The following is a 26,148-nucleotide window of genomic DNA, read 5'->3' as shown; positions in this document are numbered from 1 at the left end:
ACACGATTTTCCCCTTTTTTTTTCGTGTCACACAGAACGATTTTAAAAGCAATGTATTTCTATTAGTATGTTTCGTGCCTGCAGCACGTCTTTTAGTCCGGTCGGGTCTTGGAAGACCGGAAGCTGTGGGGTTCATAAAAAACATGTTCTTACTCAATATCAAGCAACAATTATTGTTTTTATTTTAAATCGTATAATGTCAGACTTTTTTTGTCGTCTGTGAGGAAAATAAATGGGGCTCAGAGCCTCAAAATACTGAAATCTGTATTTTTTTAAATCTTTTTTTCCTTCTAATTTGTTATTCTTTTCTAAATAACACACTGTTATTTACTCACCAATAACACACAATTATCTTTGTTTTTTATTTATTTGTTCAATTCCATAATCTCTGGCTTTTTTGGCGTCCATCAGGAACTGAATGTCAAAATAAAAATAACCGGAAACAGACGTAGCATCGTTGCGATACACAGCCACTGAACTGATTACCCAAGATCCTCAGCTATGGTTTAAGCTCGCTGATTGGATGTTTTAGCCGCAATGCATGTAGGGATATGGTGTTCATGCCATATCAAATCAAATGTTCTCTTTGAAAGTCATCACATAACGGCATTGTAATACACGGTTCAGCTGCATTACATATTACAGATCTGCCCTAGTTCTTTATTTATAGAGCCCTGATGAGAAGACCTTTGGAAAAACTGAAGAAATGCCGCCGAAACTGAATACTTGACATGGATCATAAATATATCAACAATTAAAAAACATCTTCAATTTCTCTTCACACAATACGTCTCCTTGCAGTATCAACACTAATTCAGCTGACTTTTACATTTGATATAATTCGTAGATAGGTTATATTTACACCATAACGGTGCACAGCTGATATAAAAGGACTTGTAGTTTTTAAAGATATTACTGATTTTCTTTAAATATAAGAATGTAAATACTGAGTCTGAAATAGTATAGCAATATGCTGTAAAATTATGTGAAAGCATGAATAAAACTACACATCTTCAGATGTTGTACATACATAAGTGTCCTACACTAATAATACAAAGTTATTATGGCTGTGTGTACCTTGTGTGCACCGCCTAGTGGTTAAAGCACGTTATTGAATTATTGTTGTTATGTGTTATATTTAGTGCTGTCAAAATTATCGTGTTAACGGCGGTAATTAATTTTTTGAATTAATTGCGTTAAAATATTTAACGCATTTAACGCATGTGCAGAATGGCCCGCCCCATAGGCGTGCCACCAGTGGCAGCGCCAGGGTATGGCTGGGGTAGGCTACACCCATACCAAGAAATGGCTTAGCCCCACCATGAAAAATGATGTTAAAGTAAGCAAAATAAAGTCTGCCATCTCGCGCGGAGTAAATTGCACACACAGCAGTTAGTAAGATTGATTTCAGTAGCCACGGTTTTGAAAACTTTTGTCACGTAGTGATCGTCTTCTCAATAGAACATCTTTGATAACGGCATGGTGTTGTTGCAGGAAGTCCCTACGGAGAATACTTTTGCTGTAGTACAGGGCAGAGCCATATAATAGTAATAATATGGCTCTGGTACAGGGGTGCACATAACTGGTACGCAGGTTATGTGCGTAATCTGAAATGCGTACCGTCACTTGTGTCACAAAGCGCATTTGCGTACCGACGTACTTGTGAAGCTTTTCCATAAGGCGGTTAGATCACCGGACGACAGAGTCGGTCTCCGTGTGCACAGACAGGCTGCTGTTAACGTCGGTCTGTACAACGGAACTGTGCTAAAACTACGCCAACCGGCTGCGGAGGGAGACTCCCCCCTTCACAGGAGAACTGCGCTAAAACAGCTGATCACAACGTTCACACTCTGTGGTCACGAAGTACTCCACTAGCCCCCCCCCCCTGTCGACTTTCCTGAAGTACTCCCCCGTTGATAGAAATCAACACGTAATGAATTAAGACCCCACGGTTTGATGATTGATAGGTGTGTGGGTTGTCTTTCATTTTGACATGCAGAAAAATGTTATAATAAACATAGATACTGAATGTTAAATGGATATATCCGCCTTCTTTCATTTATCTTTCCATTCCCACAACAATATACATAAATAAATGGCATATTTTGGACATAGTTCGAATGGTGATTAATCATGATTAATTAGGGCCTGAGCACGTAGTGCAAAGACCTATTGAAATCGTCAGTATTATTATTCTTCTGTTACCGGTTCTGCACTTTCGACCTGTTTTTGAGGGGGTTACGACACTATTCATGTAGCGACATTTGGCAACGCCGCCAGGACCGGTGAAAATGTTAACATTCTGGATTCGATGGGAGAACATTTTTCAACTTGCTCTCTAGCGCCACCTGTGTAAATTCAGTGTTTCGAAAAATGTACAAAGTCGCAGCGTAAGTCTGACGGACCTGAAATTTTGCACACTTATCCGGGTGGAGCAGCTCTACATATTATCCTCTCATATCCCGAAGCTCCGCCTACTTTGATTTTTTTTAAATTAGCATAATGTGAAAAACATTGAAATATTAACTTAAATTCCAATTTCTTGATTTTCCAAACCAAACTTAGTGCACAGCATCAATGGAGGGGCAGACACATTACCGTACAAAATGAGCACGAGGTGTGGAAAAATGTGGCCGACATCAATCAAAACGTATTAGCAAAAGGGTGTGGCCTACACATAAATGCTCACAATTCATCCAAAATGTATCCAAATATCACAGATTTCGGTGGATAGGTTCAGTGTGTCTTGGGGAATAGGCACAACAAACAATGTTCATTTCGAACAATAGGGGGCGCCAAAAACACAACTAATTTATATCTCAAGAACCGATGGACTAAAAAAATATATATTGTCATAGACATACTGACAGGGTGAGTATAAACTGAGATTTAAAGGGTCGCAACCAATGAAAAATGTGGGTGTGTCCTATTCAGTTTTTTCTCGAAATCGAAGGGTTAAAAAATGTACCGAGCCATAAGTAGGGGAGAAAATGAGTTACGGCCTTTAAATTCGGAACGCATGTCACAGCCCACAACCTTTTCCAGACTGTAGAAAAAAATCGGACGTTTTAGCAAATATGTCTCAGTAGCGCCCCCTATTGTGCGGTAGTCAAATATAGTTTCTTCGAACTACCCGAAACTTGGCACAGAGATTCCTCATGGAAATGCGGACATATTTCAAAATGGCTTCCATTATCTCCGCCCCCCATGAAGTCGGCCATTTTGAAATATGTCCATTTTAAGCGCATTTTCGCATACTTGTCCTAGGAAAATGATCGGAGAAATTTCAAACCAGGACAAGATCAGCCCATATCCAATGTGATGCTAAATTGCGAATGAATGACTGCTCAAACGGGGAGCTCGTAAGCTAACGGAACATGTACCAATTTTGACGATTTAAATGCCACAAAATCGCTAAAATGACTTTCGGACGCAAAACTTGGAACACACGTCACAACCCACGTCTTTTTCCAGACTGTACAAAAAAATGTACATTTTTGTACACCAGCTCAGTAGCGCCCCCTATTGTGCGATAGTCACATATAGTTTCTCCAAACTACCCCAATCTTGCCACAGACATTACTGATGGAATTGCGGACATATTTCAAAATAGCTTCCATTAGCCCCGCCCCCCAGAAAGTCGGCCATTTAGAAAAATCTGTGTTATTCATGCATTTTAAGCGCTTTTTCGCAAACACCTCCTCGGGAAAAGATCGGGAAAATTCCAGTCCAGGACAAGTTAAGCCCATATCCAATATCATGTTACATTTTGAATAAAATAGTTGCTAGCTCAATCGGGGCGAACGTAAGCTAACAGAGAATGTACCATTTTTGACGATTTACATGTCTCAAATGACTCCAAACTACTCGCATATAGTTTTCCAGATATTCACGAAACGCTGTATACACATTACTATTATGATGGCACACACATTTACCAGCAACAGCTCTGCTTATTAATTTCCCACATTAACCATAAACACCCAATACATATAAAACTCCTAAACAATGTATGGTGAAATGTTTTCCATCTTTGTTTTTCTATCTACGACTACAAACAGTATTTCCACTACAAGCACAACAGTAACACATCTTTCTATGCAATACAATAGAACAGTATGTGTTCACAGCCAATCCATGATTTAATGAGTATTTCCTTTGTGCCAAGAGCTGATTTAGTATATTGCATCAACGACCTTTTCAATTAAATTGACAATTCTTTTGTGTAATTAATAGTGTGTGAAACCAGGCAGAGTGAGTGACATGGTGTTCATTTCCACTATGCCAAAGCAGTTTACAGTTGCTGACGGTGTAAGGTAATATATATTGTCCTAAGTAATTGTATGTAGCTGTGTTCAAAGGAGTACACGTTACAAGGCCGTGCGGGGGGAGCTGCCAGACCCAGATGTCCTCAAAGTCAGCGAGGTATACAAGGACCTCTCAGCAGACATCTCACCACGAAAAAAAAAACGAATGGCTCACTACTCAACTCAATCTTGTGCACAGAGCCTATAGAACACATAATTTAAACCAGCAGGATGTAAACAGAGGAGAACGGCCGGTCTGATTTAGTGCCATGTGATTATCCTGTAATGAGTAACATACACAGTGTTGATCGACTATACAAACAGTTCATTTATTGTCTCGATACATGTGTTGTGTAAGACATTTGAATCAATTTGATACGTCAATATTAAATGTACCTTTATTTTGAAAAACTTTATTGTGAATGACAAACCGGATGTCACATTTCCGGTATTTCCGGTTTAGGGAGAGACTTAATTCAGGTAGCTTGCCTTGGCTGTCTGTGTGCTAGGAGGTTTTGTCGTCAACAGACTCATTAAACTACCCACTTCTCGGTACATAGAAACCCTGCTCCACGGTCAAACGTGAGTAATATCGCAATTGGTGTGTTATACTGAAATGTGTTGACCTATACTTTATACTTTATTTATATATATGTATGCTTTTCATTGGAACACGCGGTGGGTGTGTGCAGTGCTAATGCTAATACCTAGCGCCACTTGTTTTGATGTACGTTTTTGTTGGTAACCTCGCTAGTTTGTATCTTTTAGTGTTGAGGTGGGCACCGTTAGATTCTGTGTCTCCTTGCGGTCATAAACAATGTGTTTGATGTGGAGCTAGGATAAGTAATAAGGGAGCTAGGAGTGATTTTCGGTGCAGTAATAGGTTAGCATTTTTCGCTCGGGGCTAATTCAGAGGCTCACTGTTAGCATTGTGTGTTTTTTGTGAAAAAATAAATGAAAAAGATCAGTTAAATTAGTTTTTTTCCCGTTCTATGGATATAAAATATTCATAGTTTATTAAATATTAAGCTTCCTTAGACGTTGTTTCCTGAAAATGACGCGATTACGGGTCCGTGGGGCCTAAGACGATAACAGAGTATGTTTTATTTTTATTTTATTTATTTTTTCACAACAGTTGTATTTGGATGGAATGAATACAGTGATAATACAAAGTAATAAAATGATTTTTACAGTGAAAACGTTCAAATTGAACTGATGGTTCCCAAATTACCCAGAGGTGAGGTGGACTTTATTTTTCTAAACCTCTCTTAAAAAGGTCAAATTTCACTTGTTTTGCATCAATCTTGATACAGGGTACTTATTATATGTTATAGTTTGGATTCCTAAAGCTTTTAGTCTACTAAACTCATCATTCAAGGGTGGTTTTCACTATAAGTAATGTTTTTTTTTTAGGCGGACATTAGAATTTACATGTTTTTACTATGTTCCATCTCAATTTACTTTAAAATAAAAACATCTCTATCGTACGGTGGCCCTGAAGTGCAAGAAACCACAGCATTTCACAAAACACAACAGAATTTCACAAAACACAACAGCATTTCACAAAACACAACAGCATTTCACAAAACGCCACAGCATTTCACAAATCGCCACAGCATTTCAGAAAACACAACAGCATTTCACAAAACGCCGCAGCATTTCACAAAACACCACAGCATTTCACAAAACGCCACAGCATTTCACAAAACACCGCAGCATTTCACAAAACACTGCAGCATTTCACATTGGACGGAAAGGGTATTCCTTAGGGAGAACACTTATTGTTTGTGATATTGTTTGTGGACAGAGCCAGCCAGAGAAGCACTGCTGTGATTGGTTGTTTTTGCTGCCAATCAAGAAATGACTTCGTGATTGGACCAACACATCAGCCGTTAGCTGTTAGCACACACTCAGAGCTCACAGCTCCTCATATCTGTTCAGAAACTGGACAAAAGTTAAAGATATGCAAAACACAGACTGTCTATGTCATGGTGAATACAGTCGCTGCTTTATTTATGTCTGTATGATGTTGTTGTGAGTGTGGACGGAGCAGCTACAGGTTAGTTTAGCCTGATCGATCCGATTCCGATAGGATTTACATGGAGATCCGGCCCGCCCCCTCTCCAGCGTCTTTTTTGAATCACAGGAGTAAACACAGAATTAATGCTTTATTAATTCATGGTTTTTAAGGGGCTTATCTCCATGTAAATACTATGGTAGACTACCCAGTTACTAAATCAGCCTACTATCACCTAAAGAACATATCTAGGATTAAAAGACTAATGTCACAGCAGGATTTGGAAAAACTTGTCCATGCCTTTATCTTCAGTAGACTCGACTACTGCAATGGTGTCTTCACAGGTCTCACTACAAAATCTATTAGAAAGCTGCAGCTGATTCAGAACGCCGCTGCTCGAGTCCTCACTAACACTAAGAAAGTGGATCACATCACTCCTGTTCTGAAGTCTTTACACTGGCTTCCTGTGTGTCAAAGAATATATTTCAAAATACTGCTGCTGGTTTATAAAGCACTGAATGGTTTAGGCCCAAAATCCATTACTGACCTCCTGCTAAACTATGAACCATCCAGATCTCTCAGGTCTTCAGGGACTGGTCAGCTTTCTGTCCCCAGAGTCAGAACTAAACATGGAGAAGCAGCGTTCAGTTATTATGCTCCAAATATCTGGAACAAACTCCCAGAAACCTGCAGGTCCGCTGCAACTCTGACTACTTTTAAATCCAGGCTGAAGACTTTTCTTTTTGTCGCTGCTTTTAATTGAACTATTCATATCTTAAACTGCACTGTAACTTTTATCCATGTACTTTTTCTTGTAATGTTTAATTGAACTATTTATATTTTAGACTGCACTGTAACTTTTATCCATGTATTTTTCCTTAATGTTTATTTGATTAGCTTTTCTTTTTTAATGCTTAATGTTTTTTGTTTTTTTTGTAAAGCACTTTGAATTGCCTTGAGTTGAAAAGTGCTCTATAAATAAACTTGCCTTGCCTTGCCCAATATTCGCATCGCTCTAATCGCTTGAGTTTCACCGCGGCTGTCAGCTGTGTTTGCTCCTGTCATTCAAACAAGACGCGCTGGAGAGGGGGCGGGAAGTATCTCCATGTAAATCCTATAGGAGATACCAACTACAACAAAATGAACATATTTGACAGTGATTTAATTGTAATACACGTTTCAAAGTGATGCCGAAGTAACTAATACTGATAACGGTTAGTAAAAATCATGAATTAATGCTTTGACAAGACGGCAGGCGAAAAGCTTTTAAAATGCGTGTTTTCAGAATGGAATCGGATCCATCAGGCTAAACTAACCTGTAGCTGCTCCGTCCACACTCACAACAACGTCATACAGACATAAATAAAGCAGCGACTGTATTCGCCATCTGTGGTTTGTACATATTTAACTTTTGTCCAGTTTCTGAACAGATATGAGGAGCTGTGAGCTCTGAGTGTGTGCTAACGGCTGATGTGTTGGAAGGGACCGGTTGGGACATATTGCGCTGTCGGACGTTGACCAATCACGAAGCGTCATTTCTTCACTGGCAGCAAAAACAACCAATCACAGCAGTGCTGTCTGGCTGTGTTTTCATTTTAAGTCATACGCTAATATTAACCAATACACAGCTTCAATTATTACTTTACTTACCTTGACCACATAACAGCTGTATTGAAGGTTTGCTTTTTGATCAATAAACACAACAACAAAAAGCAAACTCCACTGGTATGGAACATACATGGCCTAATATCAAGAGGAGATGCGTTTATTGAGTAAACAAACAGTCAAGGGCAGAACGTCTGCACAACCCACTGCACCGCACGCCACGATTAACCTGTTAAGCCGGCGGGGACCCTGTTTTTTTTTTCCACGACACTGTGTCTCAGAGCATCTTAATATTTAAAAACCTATTAATGTGTTATACCAGATTAAAGAGAAGAATCTCAGCTAACTGACGATAAGAACTATTTTTACCGAAACAAAACAAAAGTCTCACAAGAAGCGTTAGCATTAGCCCTTAGCTAAAACGGGCAGATGCTACTTCCGGTGCTAACTAGCAAAAACGACCTTTAAAACTTAATGTTTTCTGCACAAACTACATATCATCTGAAAGCTGATACTCCACAGATTATTTTTGTTATAAGTATCATCACTGTAGGACACAAACTCACTGAGCTATCAGCCAGAACAGATAAGAAAAAAAACAACAGTTTTCAAAACCATAACAATAAGTATGTCTTACCGTTGCTGTTTTGTGATCAAAGCTCTTGTTCAAGGGAATAAAAACGCTGCTTAAGGTTAATCCAATGTCTCTTAGTCACTTTAGAATTGTTCCTAATAATCTATCATTACATTCATGGCAGCAGAGTAGGTATACAGTTTTGCTGTCCCGAGCTAATGCTGTCTCACGTGCTGTTTACGCAAACCTCTCTCTACTTGACGTAGGTGTTTAGCGGGACTTACTAACTGTCACTCGATTCTATTGGCTCCAACGGTTCAGAAAAGGTGTCAATCACCCAAATCGACCAATGGGTTCCAAATATATGATCCTGCGTAGTATAAACTACGCCCGCTCCATTACGCATTACGCAGCCAGAAGGGAGAGCTTCACCACCGAGGCGAGCAGGTGCTAGAGATGCTAGCTGACGATAGCGGGGCTTTGATCATACCAAATGACTCTTTGTCGGATGATGAAGATCTCCTCCAGCCAGACCTGGATCCGGGCAGTAGTGACTCGGATGTTGAACTTCCACCACGGGAAAGGTATGTAATCTCTCTGTTTTTATATATTACTTATGTGTTTGGTGGAACTGCGTCACAGTGCTAGCTTAGCCAAGAAGCTACAGGAATGATTAGGCAAAATGCTAAATAGTTTTACTTGTCTTTTTGGAGTTACATTTTCTAAATGAATGACCAGTGAATGAATATATACATGTGTTTACTTATTTATTTGGTGTAATATTATTTATTTATAGTCCAATATTATCCTTTTTATATATTACTTTTGTGTTTGGTGGAACTGCATCACAGTGTTAGCTTAGCCAACAGGAATGATGAACCAAAATGCTAAATAGTGTTACTTGTCTTTTTGGAGTTACATTTTCTAAATGAATGGCCAGTGAATGAATATACATGTTTACTTATTTATTTGGTGTAATATTTCATTTATAGTCCAATATTATCCTATAAGTATAAGCCAGTGAATTAATCTAATCTCTTTGTTTTTCCACATTTGTTAGATGCAGCAGGACAAAGCCACACACCCAGAAGACTGTCAGGGAGCAGCTTGCTGCAGAATTGTTGGAGTTTGCTGAAGGCCCTGCTGAAGGCCCTGCATCTCCACCACCCCCTCCTCCACCACTCACATGCATGCCCGAGTATTATGGGGAAGATGCAGTCTGGGACACGAACGTTTGAGAAATTACGAACGGCTCATTTCGGAGGACACGCGCGCATCTGCTTGACGCCGGGACGACCAGCGACCCTCCCCTACAGGCGCTCGGACGCGAAGGCCCACCCACAACTGCGTGCACGTCTGTGACCGCAGTTTTAATTAATTTTTAAACTGTGATTAATCTGATTAAAAATTGTAATCGTTTGACAGCCCTAGTTATATTTGATTAAAAAAATAGGGGGAAAGTAGAAGGTCAATGATAGAAATATAGAATATAAAAAATCAAGAAGATACTATAAGTGATCTCTACAATAAAACAGTTTAGTGCAGGATGTACAAAGATATTAATAGGAGGAGGTGCAAAACGAATTAACCTTTAGTTAAACATTAAATAATACTTTAGATTAAGGTCTTCTTTTAAATAAATATTAAGCCTGACATAGTACTTAACGTCTAATATATTGCTTTCCTGCAATGTTAACTATGTTGAAGCACTTAATTAACTATTAGTAGAGAATAACGAGTAATGAATATACTTTATTACTCGTTTCCATTCATGTCAATTGCAGATAAATGTTTAGTCTTCTCAAGCACCAACTATCAAATATCTCTCCTGATTGTTGGCACTTGACAATCACCTTACCTGAATTTTACTCAGGTGTAACTAAAGTCTGATTTAAGGGTTGTTTATATTCCTCATCATTAATCAGAATCTGCAAAGTAACTCAAATAAATGTAGTGGAGTAAAAATACCAGGTTAACCTCTGAATTGTAGTGGAGTAGAATAACAAAGTAACAATGAGCTGTCATGTGGGTATATATTAATGCTGTGCATTATGGACACAAGCGATTTTCACCCATTTATTAATTATGTGTTTTACATTTGATAACACCAATGTTTTTAATACTGGCAACTTCTAATTGTGGGAAAAACGAAAACGTTCAGTAGAGACGTCCCATAGAACATTTTGCGAAAACACAATAGCCAGCGTGTGTAGTTCTAGGGGGGCGTTCGATTCCAGTTTTGGATAGTCTGGCGTGGTATCGTTCCATTTCAAACAGCTGTTTGGCGCTCGGTGTAACTTTGGCGCACTGCAAGTCCAACATCCAATCCCAGAGCTTGAAGATTAATCACGGGGACAGTTGTCCTAAACGATAGCTGCGGATTATGGGTAGTGTCGTCGTGTCTTCGGCCATCCTAAACTCAGAAATGTTTTTCGGATTTGATATGGCATTAACACCATATCCCTACATGCATTGCGACTAAAACATCCAATCAGCGAGCTTAAACCATAGCTGAGGATCTTGGGTAATCAGTTCAGTGGCTGTGTATCGCAATGATGCTCGAAATGTCCCTTATAGGCCTACGTCTGTTTCCGGTTATTTTTATTTTGAAATTCAGTTCCTGATGGATGCCAAAAAAGCCCGAGATTATGGAATTAAACAAATAAATAAAAACAAGGATAATTGTGTGTTATTGGTGAGTCAATAACAGTGTGTTATTTAGAAAAGAATAACAAATTAGAAGGAAAAAAAGATTAAAAAAAATACAGATTTCAGTATCCTGAGGCTCTGAGCCCCATTTATTTTCCTCACAGACGACAAAAAAAGTCCGACATTATACGATTTAAAATAAATCTTCCAAGACCCGAATGGACAAAAAGACGTGCTGCAGGCAAGAAACATACTACCAATAGAAATACATTGCTTTTAAAATCGTTCTGTGTGACAGGAAAATAAAGGGGAAAATCGTGTTGGTGAACACGAATCAATAGATTAAATGTCGTAACTATAACACAAAATGCCGTGAGACTGGGTTGGCTATGGAGACCAAACAGAACACTTTCTCGACATATTTCCATTAACAAAGCCAAGAGCTCGGCTAAAATGTTGGAGACCAACGGTGAAGATGACAGACAACACATATTTTGTCATTTTATTAGAAATGCATTCACCCCCTCCTAACATGCTCCTAATTCTTTGCACATCATTACAAGGAAAATGTTTGGAATCTAAATTACACACAACACATAAACAGACCGAGTAACATTTGTATATTCAAGAAATAACTTTGTCTCTGAAAAATGTAAATAATTCAAAAAGACAAACTCAATCTGTAGAGGAGATATAAACTTTGAGAAATCAGAAAGAGAGAGACAGAGAGAGCTAGAATAATATGGACTATAAGGTATTATGACGTAAGATGGCCTGAGGCATAGAGTCTCACCCACAAACACACTCACACAAAGTGAATCCCATCCACCAACCCAGCAAGAGGAATGCGAGTCCAGTAAATATCTAAAAGGGGAGAGTTGACAGATGGCAGTCCTGAACACAATAATTACCACATACTTCCCGCCACTGTGCATGTCTGCTACATCCTCAGCTCCTCAGGCCAACTCCCTCGAACCCAAACCAACGGCGCAAAGAGCCCACACAGCAGCTTTATCCAGCTTAGGGCTCACAAAGAAGCCTGGCTGTGGGTTAGCAGCTACATGTTAACCACAACACATACTGCATAGGTTGGCTAGCTGTTAACCAAACGCATTAGCCTACAGACATATAGGTTTAAACTAACTAGAATCATGTGATACCGCAGCGTAGATCAGCTCAGACCACAGAAGCTAATAACCACGGAAGAGCCATTATCTGCCTCCCTCACCAAACCTACCGTGACAGACTCCACTGAGACCGTGTTTAGACCCCGGGGCTGCTTCTCAAGCCATAAACACTCAACTTCAATTCACTAGCTGTCTGCAGCTCCCATCCAACCCGCAGGTATGGCTACGCAAGCTGGGATGGCCAAGACAGCGTAATCAGAAGATTGGGGGTCGGGATCCGCAACCATGAAGATGACTGGCGTCCACCATCAGAATGTCCTGAAAACTAAGCTGCACCTCGCTGCGCTGAGGCACCACGGACCTGAAACATTTCTCACATTGCCATGTGGCCTCCCTTGATAGAGCGTTCAGAGACAAACACACTGGAGGAAGACATCAACATTGCAACAAGTACTTACGGGTTCCAGTATATTTCAAATTGTTTCACAAGCGCAGCAGAGTTTCAAATGTTTACACCAGAGTTCTGAACCTTGGGGACAAGATGCTATTTGTGTTGTTTAATATACAAACAGGGTCACAGGAGATTTGTCAGTCTTTGAATGTCCGACATATTTGTATTTTGATGAGGAGCTTTAAATATATCAGTATGGGATCTATGTGGTGCTCAAAATGTGTACATGACTTGTTAATCTGTGTCAAAAATGTTAAGAAATCGTGGTTCAGACATAATAAATAACTTACATTTTTGCCTTGAAATCCAACCAACCACACAGAGAACAGATTTATTAAACAACTCAATAAAATGTGCCTAAAGGCAATGGATACATAAGGGGTTTAGGGGATAGATCATGGATCGTGAGCTGGAAAAAAGTGTGTTTTATGTGTGCACAAACAACCCTGCTCCCTCTCTCTCACCATGACCTTTCCGCACAAGGTATGATGAAGCATGAACTGGCCTTCCAGGGTTCACTGAGTTGGTCCACAAGTACACTGACCCCCCTATGTGCACTCAGCTCTGATGCTTGGCCATGCAAGGAATGTTCACACATACGGATACAAACACAAACACTTAGCCATGGCCTGAAAACTGGTAGCAGGCTATCTAACATTCCTGACCTGGAAGACATTGTCTAAATTTGGAGACTGGTCCTCCTTCCAAAAAAGCTACAGCACCGGTTGTTTGCTCAAATGCCTCAAATGACCTATGTTTGTGATTTTCTGAGAAGGACCTCGTGTGGCCATGTGAATTATGACTGTTGTCTGTCAGAAGCAAAGGTGGAAGCAGCGTGATGTTGTTAAAGTACCGCAAAAGCTCTTAGGGAAGGTTGGAACGGATGGTTGGGTGACACCAGCATCTGTTTGCGTCTCCATTTACCGTTGTTTTTACCATGACTATCATCCTCTCCTAAACTTAACCACATAGATGTTGATTTTAAACCTACACCACAATGTGTTTCCAACCTTAACCAAGGTGTTAGCCTTGCTAGTGGCTCTACAGATGGATAAGTCATTTAGTTGGTACACCACTTTGGTCCAGAATTAAACATCTCAACAAACAGGATGGATTGTCAATAAATATTGTACAGACACTCATCGCCCGCACAGGATTAAACCCTTTGACTGGTGATCATTTCGCTGTTACTTAAGGCACTGCTACGCTCACTCTCCCAGAGCTGATAGCATAGCTTTAGACGCTTAGCCCCCTTTTAACCCTGATACACGATATTCGACGATCTGCAGTTTTTTTCTGGAAGGTATGACAAAGATGCCAATGGGGAAAAGGATCAGAAAACACCCACTGTTTTTGGAATTGTATAACACATTAATAAAGTCAGCCAACACCTCTGATGCAGATTAATATAGCATTGGCTAACAATGATTAGTAACCCCCTTAGAGCTTTTATGTGAGTTTCATGGTGTTTATCCAACTGCTTCTGTGTGTTTTTGATCCAGCATCACTAGATTAGTATTTTCCCCTTTCTCTTTCCTCTGATTCTTACCCTGTCTTTTTCTTTCTCTTAGTTGAAGGGCGGTGGAGAGGGGAGGGAAAGTGAGCAAGCCGTCTGACCCCATAAGACTGGACTCCGTCAGCCATGCATCGACCACAAGCATTGGTCTCAACTGCTCATGTCAGATGTTATAAAGTGCCCATGTGGGCCTCATGAAGGACCCCTGTGTGCCATCACTAATAAAGGGCCTCTATTTCCCCACGACGACTCACACAGTGGTCTGGCCCTGGGCTCAATCCTAAAAATATAGAAACATACATATGCAATTTAGTAATTGGTATATTTGTTTCATAGATAATTCATGCACATTCACTGAAGCTCAGTCAAGAGATTTTTTAGAGGAGGAATAAAAAAAAGTGGGGGGAAAGACTGCACTTGACAGGTTTTAATCAAAACGATTCATTACAGCTTTACAGTCTGACAGCAGCACTAAAATAGGCAGTCTTCTAACCCATTTTTTTTCAGACGGCATTGGGATGAGGTTGGGAACATGTTGGTCAGCAATGTTGTTTACGGAACTGCCAAGCACATCAATTAATCTTCACTCCCTGTGAGTTGACATATTGTCAAAATAGTAGCACTTAATCAGTGAGATTTCCCAAAGGGACAAAATGTACAGAGCAAACAGCAACACTCGAGCTCGGTTCATACCTCCCATGACTCACAACAGAGGATTTGTGTCCAAAAGCACTTCTGGCACATGAAATGAAGGAGCTGTATGGAAAGCCAGGCTAACCAGCCCTATACTGCTTTGTGTAGAGGGGAAAGGTGGGAGCAATAGGCTTTATAACTAGACGTTTTTTAAGGAATCAAACAACTACCATCTCCTCAACCTTTTATTTTAAAGGGGACATACATGCTCTTGTTCAAATGTGTCTCTACAGTGACATGTTTACATGCTTTAATGTTCTAAAGGTGCTTTATTTTTCCCATACTGCCTGTGCTGCAGCACCTCTTTTCACCCTCTGTCTGAAACCAGAGCCCATTCTGCAATGATTGGTTGGCTGGCCTGCTCTGTTGTGATTGGTCAACCGCTTAAGGATGTCAGAAATGTCCTGTGCCTTAGCCTATCGCGTACAATGTTCTGGAGTGCTAGCCAATTGGTGCGTTTGTGTAGTGATGTCACTATGTTACGTATTTAAACAAAGGAGTGTTGTTAATGCTTTCTGTTTTTTTTACTTTCACTTATATATTTTAACATATTCCATCTTTTTATTTTATTTTTGCCTTAAATGCCTGGCTTTTACGTATTCCTTGTAAAGCACTTTAAGGTAAAACAAATGTGCATAAAAAGATTAATATTACTTAATTATAATTGTTTGACCTATTATTATTACTGTTATGTGTAGTAGGGTTTGCTCATAGTGATAACCCTAAAGAGAAATATCACCTGCGAAGCCTCTGCCTCATCAGAGTATTTTAGCCTCTTTCAGTTCATTGTTTTGGTTTATGACCCAAACTCATATCTCTCCACTCAAGCCTAAAAAGTAACTGAGCAAAGAAGCTCTAAAAACAGACTGACACTGATAGACAGCCTGGCAGACGGTAGCTGGTTAACATAGTGCAGTGTTTCTCAAAGTGGGAGGCGCGTCCCTCCTGGGGGGCGCAGAGGCATGACAGGGGGCGCAAGAGACGCCACTGAGCCTGCAACCCCGTTTTGAAGAAATGTGCAGTGCCAAACAGGCTCATTGCAGCCACCTGTGAAAAGACACACTTTTTTGCCAAATATCAGCATTTTCTTTCTTTTCATTTTTTTGCAGAGATTGCAAAGTGGCAAAGTATTATAACTTATTGTTCTAGCAAAGGGATTGCACAATTGTATTATGTATTTCTTTTTTTGAGCACACAGACTTATGGAGCATTGTTTTATTATCACTGTTCTAGCAGTGATTTTTTTTAAATGTTTGAAAGGAATGCTCACGTTCATATTGATGTATTTTAATAAATGTTAACTTGGCCCATTACGTGACTATTTGTGTTGGGGGGTCCAACTTTTTTTTTCTCCAAAAGGGGGGCCTGACAGAAAACGTTTGAGAACCACTGACATAGTGGAACATTTAGCAGCTAATGAGCCAGATTATCCCTTTAAGTGTTTGTAGAGGCCAGAAAAGCTAAAAGGAGACTGGATACTTGCCCTTAAGGTGACCAGAAACACAACTCCAAATTATTGAGTATATTTCTTTATAGCCGCTAGATGTGCACATAGTCAACTCTTTGCTAACAAGTCCTCCCTATCAAATAAAACATTGATAATTATTCAGTGTTGTGTTTAGAGCTTGTTTCTGCTGCCCCCAAATGGCCACACTTTTCAGTTATTGCCAAATTCAACTGGAGTGCAGTTTGTTACAAATCCTTCCAAAACAAGCCGCCAAGGAAAGCTATCTGTATTTCGCAGTATGCCAGAGTTGTGGTGTCTGGTGTCTCGGTTGACTTTTGGCGCATCTTTCCCCTGTCCAAGGTATAAAACTGTCAAACAATAATGAGTCACTTTAGTTTTAAAAAGACCAAGCTGAATGGGGCTTGCCATACCACTGAAGTACCTTCAAAGACAGAAAAGGAAATGGCAATGACTTAACAGTCACTCAAAGCCAGCTCTTCCTCCTTGTTTTCCATATCTTATCTTCCTCTTTATGCTCTGAGGCTCCTCAACCATTTCCCCGTCACTTTCCATCTCTTATCTGATGATGCTCAAAGAAGGGAATTGGAATGTGTGCACATGTAAGTGCGTGTGTTTGCATGCGTGTGCGTGTGTTCACGCAGTTGTGTGTGATTGGTGAAAGGGGGGTTATTGTTGGGCCTCTGCTACACGGATGTCATAATTAGGAAATGGAATTCTGGGAATTCCTGGTAAGGTTAGACGGTCCTAGAACTCTTTATCTGCTGGAGCCGAGCCCCCCTCTCCTTACGGAAAATTACAACATGTTCCAGCACACACCATCAGAGCAATCAATTACCCCCTCCTCATAGAACACACATCGTAAACAACAAATATCCCAAAACATCCTACAATTGTAACCTCATGGCACTGAGGATCACAAGCATCAGTGACATGTTGGTTTGATGTGGACCCAACCACTAATTCATGGGCTGGCTAATTAACCTCAACTATTCTAAATATATCAAGTGCTTTATTTTTACCACTATCAGAAAATAGTTATTTCCAGGAAAGGGAAATAAACTGCTGAATGCACTCCTCACTAGTACAATAAAATGCTTTATTCTTTTACAGGGATGCAAACTCATCAGGTATGAAAAAGGTGACAAGGATCCGAGCCCCCCGACCCCACGGAATATCGGCTTTAAAATGAGGAATAACAGATGATTTTAGCAGTCAGAACAACTAAAGCAACAGTGGTAATAATAACAGAAACGCTAAAGAGTCACATCTAATAGAAATATATAAAAGCATTTATTTTGATTGTGTAGCAGTCAGTTTATAATTTTGGCGGCACTGTTGAGCATTTTGAAAATGTATTTTCATGCCTCTGTGCAAGGCTTAGTCTTTCTATCTGTATAGCCACTGGTGTTAAGTAACTAAGTTCATAAACTCAACAAGTACTATACTTGGGCACAATTTTGAGATACTTGTACTTTATTTAAGTATTTAAATGTTTTGCTACTTTGTTCTTCTACTCCACTACAGTTCAGAGGTACATGGTGTACTTATACTCCACTACATGTATGTAATACCTTTCATGCCTTTTTCACACCAGCGCATTTTCAGCTCCGGCTCGGAGCTAGAGCCTGAAAAGCGCCGGGTTTTCCTGTTCACACCGCAGCGGCGCGGGCTCTTAGCTCCGGAATCCGCTTCACTTCCAGCTCCAAAAAATTGTCGGTCCAGAGGCAAGAGCTTTGGAGCTAATAGGCGACGTCGCTTACATCTCTCTTACGTCGAGGCGTGCAGGAAACTAAACCCACCTCCCCTGAACATGGGTCGACTGTTATGCCTGCCTACAAGCAGTAGTGCCTATAAACACACTTTATAAAGTCAGGCAACACTAACCAGGCTTCGTGTGATTCTGTTTATGTGTACCTTACTTTGACCATCCGTTCACTGTTATCGATCATTGTGGAGAGAGGCAGGCGTGTTGTTTTGTATTATTGCAGCTATCGGATGCAAGTAGTCAGTTTAGCTTCGGTTGCCATGCTAACATCACCCGTTTTATACCAGAGAAACTTTCATAACAGCGTTGTGATACCAAACAGTGTCAATTCAGACTGACACACATTCACTTCGCTAAGGGGAACTGGGGATATGCATCAGCTGCTTGTGTGAGTCGGACAGTGAATACTTTAGAGCGGCCGCTGCAGTGTGAGCTAACCGGGAGCTAACGGGAGAATAAACTCCCGTGGAAGAGCAGCCAATACTGCAGCGGTCGGTAAATGCTGCAGAAACACATTAATAAACAATGAACCACGGCACTCTGGAGCAAAGTATAAGGTTGGAGAAGTCGTTATTCAATTTATTCTGGCTTCGTGTGATTAAAAGCAACACGATCATCGACCCGACGCAGTTGTTGTTGTTGTTGTGAGCGCCGTAACGCCGTTGGGGAGCAAATCAGCGATGTAAACGGTGACGTCATGACGCAGCAGGGGCAGCTCTGGGGCGCCAGTGGGCGGTGTGTACAGAGCGGGAGCTGAAAAGGGAAACCGGAGCTGAACCAGAAAAGCACCCGCTCGGAGCTAGAAACTGAAAAGCGCTGGTGTGAAAGCCGCATTAGTTACTTTACAGATCTGGATGAATGATGTGAAATCTAATCAAGTGTTGAATCAGACTTTAGTTCCACCTGGAGTAAATCCACAAGCTACCCTGCAGTATACAAAGTCATTCGAACTAGCTGCACCTTTACCAGCTTTGAGAACACTTTCATGCAATCATTATAAAACATATCATATATATTATTCTGAAATAAACCAATCTGCACAATGACTACTTTTACTGTCGCTATTTTCACTATATTTTGATGAGAATACTTTTACACTTTTACTTGAGTAACATTTTGAATGCAGTACTTTTACTGTAACATAGTATTCCTACACTCTGGTACTTCTACTTTTACTCAAGTACAAGATCTGAGTACTAAAGCTAACGTTAGCAGATAGTGACAATGTATGCTAGTTAGCTAGCTCCACGATTCCTTAAATAATATTGCGACAGAAAAAAAATTCAGTTTACTTCACGCTCTGCCGCTCCGACAGGGAGCTCTGCTCTGAACACCTGAACGCCCGGTTCTAATGCTACGTTCACACCGGACGCGATGCGAATATTCGCTTTGCTCTAAACGCTCCTATCGCATCTAGTCTGGTCTAGTCGCTCGAGTTTCACCGCGGCTGCCAGCTGTGTTTACTCGCATCATTCAAACAAGACGCGCTGGCTCGGGAGCTACAACTACAACAAAATGAACATATTTTACCGTGATTAAATTGTAATACACATTTCTAAATGATGCCGATGTAAACAACATACTGATACTGGTTAGTAAAAAGCATGAATTAATGCTTTGACAAGTCTGCAGACAAGACGGCAGGCGAAACACCTTTTAAAATGCTTGTTTTCTGAATGGAGATTGGGTCGACCAGGCAAAGCTAACGTTGTATATGCTCACTCCACACTCATAACAACGGCCTACAGACATACTGTAAATAAACCAGCGACTGTATTCGCCATGACACAGACAGTCTGTGGTTTGTTCTTGTTTAACTTCTGTACAGTTTCTGAACAGATATGAGGAGCTGTGATCTCTGTGTGCTAACTGCTAATAGCTAATGGCTGATGTTTTCTGGTTGAACGTCAGTGACGGCAGGCTGAGATCCTCACCGCTGATTGGCTTCCGCGAGAACGCGTCACGTGAATTTGACCCCCGAGCTGAAAAAATTGAACTCTCGCGTTTGAAGCGGCCCCCTTCAATCGCCTCAATCGCGTGATTCAAATGACCTATTTTGGATTCAAAACGGCGAATTTCGCCGAAAGGTGACAAGTTTGCATCCCTGCTTTAAAACAGGTAATTTTTTTATATAAGGCTGTAACATTATCACCATACCAGTCCAATGTTGTTTTTTGTGTAGACACAGGCGCCAGTATAGAAACAATGCTCTCCAATCAAGACATATCAAATAACACTTTTCTAATGAGCTAGCTAAAAGGTTTATTATTGCTTACTAATGCATAGTTTTGCAGGGTCCAACATGTCTCTGAGGAGCACTGGAAAATAACACAAATAAGACTTTGGATCGTCCTACTTCTTAGAAACTCTTAACAACAACCACATGAAGGCGGGAGTAAGTCCTACATGTGCAAGTCATGAGCAAGTCTCAAGTCTTGACCTACAAGTATCAAGCAAGTCCCAAGTCACTGTGATGAGAGTCAAGCAAGTCAAGTCAAGTCATTGCTCAGGTCAAGCAAGTCAAGTCAAGTCATACACAATTCTGATGAATAAGCCCAGTTTCCGCATTTAAATCAGTTAAAAGACAGTGGTTATGAAAATGGATTCAACCCACACTATGATCTTCATTACATACACAGTTAATCATTTGAAATCTAATTTAGACCGATGACAATCATATTAGATTAATATTAATCCTAGAACTGCAGACAATATAGCTAGGACTCAATCAAAAAGTCTGTTCAAAAAGGCAGAATTCCAGGTAAGAAAATCATATATGGCATTTTCCATTACACATATTTAATTTAAATTTCTGTTAACACTAGAACCGCCAACAGCGTCAGCACCTACATAGATATCGTTTTCAAATCATTTAATTTGTTCCTCTTCATAATTTTCTTATAAACTAAGTAGGACGATTTAAAACTCACTTAATTGGGTTAACTTTGAAATTGCTTCAGTTTATCATTATAATAATAATAATAATAATAATAATAATAATAATAATGCATTTTATTTATATAGCGCTTTTCACAACTCAAAGACGCTTTACAGTATGAGGGAGGGTAGACAAACAAGGACAGGCAAACAAGTAAGTATAGTAAAATAAATAAAAAGGCAGTCAAGAGGAAGTTGATTGAGAGGGGGGGGGGGCTTATGGGTAGACAGAGTTGAAAAGATGTGTTTTGAGGCGGGACTGAAAGACTGTGAGGGACTCAGGCTGCGGCCACACGAGGACGAATTCGGTCGTTTGCGTTACTGTTTAGTGTCATATAGACCGTTCGGCCACACGAGGACAACCGAATATGGCACTAAACGACTGAGGAAACGATAACGGGTCCCAAGGTGGATAGAAAGGCATACGCAACTCTCTGGGGGGTCAAACGGCTCCGTGTGTGCGCCCTATCCGAACATTTTCAGATCACTGATAGTGATTGCGCAATAGCCCCGCCTCTCCCCACCTCTTCTGCCGAGATGGGTCTGGCTGCAGACCGCAGCAAGGAGGCGTTTCCTATAGGGGCGTTTCCTATAGGGGCGTTTCCTAACTTTTTTTATCCAATAGCAACTTAAGGGATTCCAGCTGCTTTTATAAATCCTCGCAGAAGAAGTCATTGTTCTAGTGATGGGGAGAATATGGGGACAAAAAGAGATCTCCGTCCTCCGTGTTTTATTCTTATAGAAGTAAGAAGAGAAGTAATGGGTCAGAAACCCTCCTTTTTACGCAGCGGTCCAGACATAGACATCATAGCTACGGCGACACATATTCAGTTGCCAGTTACTTTTGGCATTAGGGCAGGGATATCTTTCAAGGTTTGACATAATGAATTGTGCTACTTTTAAAGGAAGCAACGATGTTTTCAAATCTGTAATCAAAAAGCTCCTCAAAAACACTATAGAAGCAGTTCCTGCCGTTGTTACGTTAGTTCAAACAGTAACAACGGACTACTTTTCTTAGCGGATGCATGTCAATTTAAATCAATACATAAAACTATTTTTTAAATCAATAAAATCTTTTTCTAAATCCATAAAAGCATTTAAATTATTATTGGGAGTCATGTCGTTACTTTGTTGAGAATGTGGCCATGTGTAATAAGCGGGATAATGTCCACATTGCACTTTGCATAATGTGCCTTCATGCCGATCTAGATCCCTGCAAAAACAAAACAAAAAACGGCTCGTTCGCGGGCGAGAGCCGGCTCCCATCGTTCACTATAGGAAACGCCCCTATAAGAAACGCCCCTATAGGAAACGCCTCCTTGCTGCGGTCTGCAGCCAGACTCTATTGGCGAGAGCCGGCTCCCATCGTTCACTATAGGAAACGCCCCTATAGGAAACGCCCCTATAGGAAACGCCTCCTTGCTGCGGTCTGCAGCCAGACTCTATTGCTTCTGCTCACCTCCGCTTACCCCGCGCCATTGCTGAAGTGTTTCGCCACCAACAACAACAACAATGGCGGATCGCATAGTTGCTATCGTGCTCCGGACGCTATTGATCATGCTACAGTTGTTTGTGCAACATCTACAGCAATAATGATGAGGCAATAGCCCCGCCTCTCCCCACCTCTGCTGCTCACCCCCACGTCAAAGTAAACTGCACCCTGAATTCAGATTATTTATCTTTCTCTCGATATGGACCTAAACGCGAGTGAAGTATAATCTGACAGGACGGAGACACGCAGCTCTGCTCACCTGCAGCTCCTCCCGCTGCAGCAAAACACACACTTCAAGTCAGATCATCACCCTTAGCTATTTTGATTACCTCTCAAACTCCCTAAACTAGTTATAAATATGTTTATTTTTACTGTCGGCCGGGTCACTCATTACTGGATGAGCTGCTGCATGAGACAGACACTGACGCTGTCCGAAGAGAGGAAGGAAAAAGAGAGGCTCCGTGTATTTTATTATTATAATATATAGAGTCATTATTCATTTGTTTTAAAGCTCAATAAATAACAAAGAAGACCTTTGACCGGCACTTTTATAATTTTGTCCGGAAGATTTAAACTTTAATACACGTTGACTGGCGAAACACTCTGCCCGGTTCCCTCGGCCCCCACCGCGGAGAATAAACAGAAGGGCAACCATGACAACCATGCTTCTTCGCTGCTTTTGTGGAGGAAGTTACAGCGCCACGTACAGGCTCTTGCATATGTACTGCAGCTTCTCCAGTGGTTGGAGCTAAACGGAGCGGTCTCGTGTGGACAGACACTATCCGGATAACTATTGCGTGTGGACGGAAGCTTGTTTGCGATTGCGTTTGCATTAATCCTATGCGTTTAGCCGTTTTCGTCCTCGTGTGGCCGCAGCCTGAGTCTCAGAGTCACGAAGATCTTGGGGGAGGGCATTCCAGAGCCTAGGAGCTGCCACTGAGAAGGCTCTGTCCCCAAAGCTGCAGAGTGTGGATGATCATAACAGATCAAAAAGTTCAGATTCATTTTTCAATAAATCAAGGAATGATGCACTTCTACAAACAAAAACAACATAATTAAAACATTTAAACAAACTACTAAAAGTAGATGAACTACATTATTCAAAAGTTTACAGTAACTTCTGATAATAACTTCGGAAATAAACGAGGCATCTCTTTTCCTCTATCTCCCTCTCCTGAGTCCTGACAGCCCGTCACTATCAGGGTTAGTAAAAATGAATCCCTTGGAGGTTCTAGTGTTCATTTACCGTTGTGTCTTCTCTTTGCTTAATTGATTTGAAACCAAGTCTAACGTAGCTTAAACGTAACGTTAGCAAGCATTCTATCCATGGGCGGCGCCAGGATTTTTTTGCTGCAGTAGCTTAGCAGTTGCTATATGACAGCACGGCGTTGCTAGTTAATTTTCAAAATAAACAAACAATACCAGTGGGCCAAGCACGAGCCTGTTCATATTGTAGCGTTCACCGCTATTCAAGATCACTCAAGCCTTCAATGTCGAAAACGTTCTCTTTATTTACAGAACCAATCAATAGTGTAACACTCATGACTTTCACGTGACACACACCGGAAAACGCACACACATACACACACCTGGAAGGGGCGGTCTCTCCCTAACTCTCACCAACAACATTGCCTAAATAACGCACTTTTCCTCCTCTCTGGCCTCATTCTGTGACTCACCTCCTCCTCATTCTCAGTTCTCTTCTCCTCATTCACAATTCCCCGTGTTAGATCTCACTGTCAGCACGCCTCGAACAATGCGCCATGTCGGAAAATACAACACATTCTTGATTCATTTAAAATGACCATTTGTAACTGAGAGGAGTGACTGCTCATTTCTGCCGAGATGCTCAAAGGGTGAGACACTGTGTCTGAGAATCACTGACTAGCAGAATTTGTATATTCTGGAGTGGAGCTCTGCAGAGAGCAGGGTGGAGGAAATGAGGGCAGTGGATCATCACCGTGCGGAGAGGAGCAGCGCTAGTTCCACTAGTTCCACTGCAGCTCGTGGTAGCAGCTAGCTGGTCCTGCTGCTGCGGGTGCAGCGGGTGCAGCGGGTCAGTTGGCGGGGGCACCTGTTCTTCGTGGTCCCAATCCTCCCGGTTTTCATAGTGAACATCGGGATCCTTGTGGATAGCAGGGTTGTCCGGCTGGACCGGCTCCGTTGGAGATCGCGGTCGTTTACGCTGACTTGTGACTGTGAGAAATGTTTCCATTTTCGATCTACTGAGATTAGCCAAGTAACAGTTCACGCAGTAAATTACAACGACCCGCCCCTGATAGATCCCGCGAAAATGTATCATATTTATACACATTCTCGCGGGCTGCGAGAATGTGTATAAATATGATACATTTTCATATCAAAACAATGGGGTTGCTAAGCCGTTGCTAGGCCAATTGTTGGAGTTGCTATAGCAACTCCTAGATACCCCCTGGCGCCGCCCCTGATTCTATCTAACACAACACATGCACGCACCTTTCTCTGTGGGTTTTTTTGTAGTGACGAATGAAGTTGGATGTTGTGGTGGTCGTGTCACTGATCTGTATGCTGCAGACCCTGCATACCGCTGTTCTCTTCTTATTACCGTCATCGACAACATAATCCTTGAATCCAAACTTCACTATTTTTGGAGTAAAGCTAGCCGCTGCCATGTTAACTGAGACTCCTGCCTTCTAGTGGGTTGCCAGGTTTGCGCGCATGGCGCTATAATCACGTTTTTCGAAAAAACTAAACGTAATATCTCACTAAAAAAACAAACGCCAATATTTAATTTTAAACAGTCAAGTCCTTTCAAGTCATCTATCTCAAGCTTAAGTCAAGTCTCAAGTCATGAATACCAAGTCAAAGTCAAGTCTTTTATCAAGCAAGTCTCAAGTCAAAAAATATGCGACTCGAGTCAAGTCATGTGACTCGAGTCCCCACCTCTGAATAGCCAAGAGGAGGAATTGATGAATTGTAAATGAAGTACTCGTACTTCTAGGTCTCAGCATTAAGCACAGCAGTTTGTTAGCCTTTTTGTGCCATTTCTAGCAGCCGGTTCACAATTTAAAAGTGCATGATGCAACCAAAAACAGGAGTTTCAATAGGCTGAAATCACCAAAACTTTTCCTCCATCACCATGTCACTACAGGTCCACTACAAGTGGTCAACAACGTCTTGTTACTGGTAGCATTTTACGGTACCACATTTACTTATTTTAGCTTGTGTTTTGGGGTTCATTAAGTTGTATACTTCTTGTTTTGTGAGTCATCCGCTCCCAAATTGACTCACAAAGTCTTGTGCGGACGCCTTTAAACAAACAAACCTGGATTTACATCACATAGCCGAGACCTCACAGTGCCTTTTGCGACTGAGCACTGCCAAATTCTATTTAGTTTGGCAGCCTCAATGATGTTGCCACCTTTGAGTTTTTCACAGCTTGGTCTAGCATTAGCTTTTATTGGTTGTGTTTGGGCCAGTGTTGCTTTGTGGAGATAATCACGTAATAAACACATCAGAAAAGTATTCCCTTCACTCGCATTCGGCTCATTTAACTTATCCGTTCACA

This window comes from Pseudochaenichthys georgianus, chromosome 10, assembly GCF_902827115.2.
Source record: "Pseudochaenichthys georgianus chromosome 10, fPseGeo1.2, whole genome shotgun sequence".
Taxonomy (NCBI): Eukaryota; Metazoa; Chordata; class Actinopteri; order Perciformes; family Channichthyidae; genus Pseudochaenichthys; species Pseudochaenichthys georgianus.
The sequence above is the reverse complement of the archived record's forward strand: the minus strand, read 5'-3'. Positions refer to the sequence as shown.